Source organism: Caretta caretta, chromosome 13, assembly GCF_965140235.1.
Source record: "Caretta caretta isolate rCarCar2 chromosome 13, rCarCar1.hap1, whole genome shotgun sequence".
NCBI lineage: Eukaryota > Metazoa > Chordata > Testudines > Cheloniidae > Caretta > Caretta caretta.
Window position 1 is genome coordinate 34,028,076 of NC_134218.1, and position 6,000 is coordinate 34,034,075.

A 6,000-nucleotide genomic window follows, 5' to 3' on the forward strand; every position below is an offset into this window, starting at 1 on the left:
GTTAGACATTTTCCCTAATATCTCTCCTGAATCTCCCTTGCTGCAGACTAAGCCCATTGCTTTTCCTACCATCCATGGACATGGAGAACAGTTGATCCCCCTCTTCTTTATAAGATCCCTTAACATATGTGAAGACTGTCATCAGGCCCCCTTCAGGCTTTTCTCCAGACTAAACCTGCCCAGTTAAAGAAACAGGACATGTTTAGTCCTTTCCTCACAGGTCAGGTTTTCTAAATCTTTGATAATTTTTGTTGCTGTCCTCTGGACTCTCTCCCCTTTGTCCACATGTTCCCTAAAGTGCGGTGCCCAGAATTGGACATGTTTCTCCAGCTGAGGCCTCATCAGTGTTGAGTAGAGCAGGACAATGACTTCCCATGTCTTATATCGAACACTCCTGGTGTGGTGGAAAATTAACCACGCATTGTGTTTGGATCAGAACAGGCCTGAGGCCCCTTTATTGATTACAAGCGCAGGGGGTAACAGCTCAAAGTAGCTGCCCCCCGATGCAAAGCACACACCACAGACAAATTACACATACTTCCATATTAATGACCTTATTTGGAATACATTGCAAAGTTAACCATGGTCAAAAGCAAAAAACGAGTGTCTCCCCCACTAGGCCCCTCTTGTTGTTCACTGTCCGTTCTTTTGCGGTCAGTGACCTTTCTAACACAACCGTTGCGGCTATATATTTCATAAGCTTGACTATTGCAAATTTGGTCTGTCCCCAAACCACAATTGGTCAAGCACACTTGCACCAACTCTGTTTTCCCGTATTTGGCATATAATGTAAGCTTTTCACAGTTGCTCTGCCTTATCTGGAATACAGCAAAACAAGCTTTTCCTGTTATTGACAGGTTTGTTTTTTTGCGGTTAACTGTCTTTCCTAATTTCTAGCTGCTATGGTTACATTTCTTAAGCCATGCTGTTATAACTGCCCTACAATGGAATTTTCCTCACCCTCTTCTTATGCTCTGTATAAACAGTTAGCTTGACCAAAGTTTTAGGCCTATAAGTTTAGGCCTGCTAGATTTTTCCTCCACACCTGGTAATCCACCCCAGAAGATTCAGCCTTTTTCATGGCTGCATCACATTACTGAAAAAAGAAAAGGAGTACTTGTGGCACCTTAGAGACTAACAAACCTTACTCATTCAATTTGTAATCCACAATAACCCCAGATCCTTTTCAGCAGTGCCACCACGTCCCTAGTTATCTCCCATTTTGCAGCTGTGCATTTGATTTTTCCTTCCTAAGTGAAGCACTTTGCACTTGTCTTTACTGCATTTTCTGGTCCTGATTTCAGACCAATTCTTCTATTTGTCAAGGTTGTTTTGAATTCTCACCCTGTCCTCCAAAGCACTTCTGTGACATTATCTAATTAAAATATAATCATGAAAATCATTATTGCTATCACTGTTATATAATTGCAATAAATCTCATACAAAGTATGACACATGGCCAGAAAGGGTTCAGCAGCTTGCAGGCTGATTGGCTCAGAGTCAACCATTAGAGAGAGGTGAGAACAGTAAATGGTAATTAAAGTCCATTCCTTGCTAGATAGGCTAGAACTTTGAAATGCAAGCCTGTAGTGCGAGAGAATTGAAAGGTTTCAGAGTAACAGCTGTGTTAGTCTGTATTCGCAAAAAGAAAAGGAGGACTTGTGGCACCTTAGAGACTAACAAATTTATTTTATTCGTGAGCTGCAGCTCACTTCAGCGGATGCATACTGTGGAAAGTATAGAAGATCTTTTTATACACACAAAGCATGAAAAAATGGGCGTTTACCACTACAAAAGGTTTTCTCTACCCCCACCCCACTCTCCTGCTGGCAATAGCTTATCAATAGAATTATCAATAGAATTGAAAGTGATACTAATTGTATGTGTTAATATTAGCTTCTTAAATGTTAGCCATGTACACAGACAGTTCCTGTCTGTCACTATAGCTATTGATTGAGAGCTCAAAAGGGAATATTAACATTTAGATGAATCTTAGGTGAAATAATGTCATTGTCTATATGTCTCTTTACAGTTTGTGATAAACTGCTTAATGGATAAATTATTTTATGTTAATCCATGTAGTTACTTACTGGTGAGGTTTAGGAAACAGAAGGTGACAGCAAAAGCCTATTGTTCACCCAGGACTGTATGGTTGAGTGGCTGCTAGAAAACTGTATAAAAGACCTTGGGTCCTGATCCTGTTATCTCAGATCTGCTTGATGCTTCAATGCAGGGGAAGCTTAAGCCACAAGATTAAGATCTCAGCTCTGACTGGACCACCCTGAATATAATTTGGACTATAAATTCACCATCGCTGCTATAAATCTGAACCTCAAGAATTATATTCATGTCTGTATGTATACTAATCTTTTAACCAACACTCTCTCTCTCTTTTCTTTTTTCATAAATTTTAGTTTAGTTAATAAGAATTGGCTGTAAGCGTGTATTTGGGTAAGATCTGGAATATTCATTAACGTGGGAGGTCATGTGTCGCATCCTTTGGGATTGGTAGAACTTTTTTTGTATGATGAATAAAATTTTCAGTAATCCTCATCATATCTGACTTGGCTATCTGGGCGGATGCCTGAAGCTGGGATAAGTTAAGGGAACTTTGTTGTTGGCTTCTGAGTAACCAGTGAGGTCTTATAGAAGCTGTTTTTTGCTGACTTGGTAAATCTAAGTATTGGATATCTACCAGCTTTGGGGATTGTCTGCCCCATTCTTTGCAGTTCACCCTAATAGAGTGACCTCAGAAGGCTCCCCCTAGGACACCGGTCACAATCTAGTGTCATCTGCAGGTTTTATAAGCATCCTCTCCACTCCATTATCCAAGTCATTCATGAAGGTATTGACTAGTACCAGACCCAGGACTGACCCCTGCAGTACCCCACTAGATACATAGTTATATTATCCTGTTTGACAGAGAACCATTGATAACTACTCATTCTGTCTTCAGCACTCTTGGGGCTTTGAGAGAGACACAGAAAGCAATGTCTAATTTCTCTGCATCAAATCCCCTGCAAACACATACCCAGCTGTTCTACATTTGCAGTAACATATTTTATTGCAGAAAATAGGACAAGAATCCATCACAGCAACCCGTACCACAGCTCAGCCTGAGACAATCATTTCCCCACATCACCCTTAGGAATGCAGAAAGACACTGATGGCTGCCAGCGAGATGTGGGGGAGGGGGGAAACAAGGTCTGGGCTAGCAGGGCGCAGAGGTTCAGGAGGGTCAGGGCACTGTCAGAGCTGGGGATGGGAAGAGCTCAGGACTGGGCTAGCCAGGAGTGAGTGGCACCGGCAGAGCTGTTTGAAGCCCACACCTTGGCCAACAAACCTTGTCTATTTTCCACTCCCCAGCCCACCTGGCAGGTTATTTCCTTTTATTCCCAGTTCTGAGGAATTCTTGTGACTGGCTTTGTTTACTGACTGTCTCCTCCTGTATGCCCCTGGCTCCCTACCCAGTTGGGCTCCATTTCAGCCCTTGATCACAGTCTGCAGGGGAGGAGAAGCTGGAGGAAACATTGACAAATAACCTCTGGAGGCTCCGGTGCAAAGGAGGGAGATAGGCCAGATAAGGAGGGGAAAAGCCATCCTTCTGAGCTGGTTAATGGCCTGGGAAAGGGCAGGATGAGGTCTAGGGAGGTGGAAAGATGTGTAGAAAGAATAGTAAATATGGCAGGCGACTAGCTTGGCTTAACAGTGAAATCCTTGCTGATCTTAAATACAAAAAAGAAGCTTACAAGAAGTGGAAGATTGGACAAATGACAAGGGATGAGTATAAAAATATTGCTCGGGCATGCAGGAGTGAAATCACTGAGGCCAAATCACACCTGGAGTTGCAACTAGCAAGAGATGTTAAGAGTAACAAGAAGGGTTTCTTCAGGTATGTTAGCAAGAAGAAGAAAGTCAAGGAAAGTGTGGTCCCCTTACTGAATGAGGGAGGCAACCTAGTGACAGAGGATGTGGGAAAAGCCCTGACCGGGAAAACCGAGAAGTCTGCTGCTTGCCAGGAGCTAAGATTCGCGATGTGACGGAGAGACTGCCGAGACTCATCAAGCCCTCGGATCGCTAACCCTTCCTGCTTCTCCACGTGGGCACCAATGATACTGCAAAGAATGAACTTGAGTGGATCACTGCAGACTACGTGGCTCTGGGAAGAAGGATAAAGGAGTTTGAGGTGCAAGTGGTGTTCTCGTCCATCCTCCCTGTGGAAGGAAAAGGCCTGGGTAGGGACCGTCGAATTGTGGAAGTCAACGAATGGCTACGCAGGTGGTGTCGGAGAGAAGGCTTTGGATTCTTTGACCATGGGATGGTGTTCCATGAAGGAGGAGTGCTGGGCAGAGACGGGCTCCACCTTACGAAGAGAGGGAAGAGCATCTTTGCGAGCAGGCTGGCTAACCTAAACTAGGTTCACTGGGGGAAGGAGACCAAAGCCCTGAGGTAAGTAGAGAAGTGGGATCCTTGGAGGAAGCACAGGCAGGAATGTCTGTGAGGGGAGGGCTCCTGCCTCATACTGAGAATGAGGGGCGATCAGCAGGTTATCTCAAGTGCTTATATACAAATGCACAAAGCCTTGGAAACAAGCAGGGAGAACTGGAGGTCCTGGTGATGTCAAGAAGTTATGACGTGATTGGAATAACAGAGACTTGGTGGGATAACTCACATGACTGGAGTACTGTCATGGATGGTTATAAACTGTTCAGGAAGGACATGCAGGGCAGAAAAGGTGGGGGAGTAGCGCTGTATGTAAGGGAACAGTATGACTGCTCAGAGCTCCGGTACGAAACTGCAGAAAAACCTGAGTGTCTCTGGATTAAGTTTAGAAGTGTGAGCGACAAGAGTGATGTAGTGATGGGAGTCTGCTATAGACCACCGGACCAGGGGGATGAGGTGGACGAGGCTTTCTTCCGGCAACTCGCAGAAGCTACAAGATTGCACGCCCTGGTTCTCATGGGTGACTTTAATTTTCCTGATATCTGCTGGGAGAGCAATACAGTGGTGCATAGACAATCCAGGAAGTTTTTGGAAAGCATAGTGGACAATTTCCTGGTGCAAGTGCTAGAGGAGCCAACTAGGGGGGGAGCTTTTCTTGACCTGCTGCTCACAAACCGGGAAGAATTAGTGGGGGAAGGAAAAGTGGATGGGAATCTGGGAGGCAGTGACCATGAGTTGGTTGAGTTCAGGATCCTGACGCAGGGAAAAAAAGGTAAGCAGCAGGATACGGACCCTGGACTTCAGGAAAGCAGACTTCGACTCCCTCAGGGAACGGATGGATAGGATCCCCTGGGGGACTAACATGAAGGGGAAAGGAGTCCAGGAGAGCTGGCTGTATTTCAAGGAATCCCTGTTGAGGTTACAGGGACAAACCATCCCGATGAGTCGAAAGAATAGTAAATATGGCAGGTGACCAGCTTGGCTTAACGGTGAAATACTAGCGGATCTTAAACGTAAAAAAGAAGCTTACAGGAAGTGGAAGGTTGGACATAGGACCAGGGAAGAGTATAAAAATATTGCTTGGGCATGCAGGAATGAAATCAGGAGAGCCAAATCGCACCTGGAGCTGCAGCTAGCAAGAGATGTCAAGAGTAACAAGAAGGGTTTTTTCAGGTATGTGGGCAACAAGAAGAAAGCCAAGGAAAGTGTGGGCCCTTTACTGAATGAGGGAGGCAACCTAGTGACAGAGGATGTGGAAAAAGCTAATGTACTCAATGCTTTTTTTGCCTCTGTCTTCACTAACAAGAACAGATCCCAGACTGCTGCTCTGGGCATCACAGCATGGGAAGTAGATGGCCAGCCCTCAGTGGAGAAAGAGGTGGTTAGGGACTATTTAGAAAAGCTGGACATGCACAAGTCCATGGGGCCGGACAAGTTGCATCCGAGAGTGCTAAAGGAATTGGCGGCTGTGATTGCAGAGTCATTGGCCATTATCTTTGAAAACTCATGGCGAACGGGGGAAGTCCCGGATGACTGGAAAAAGGCTAATGTAGTGCC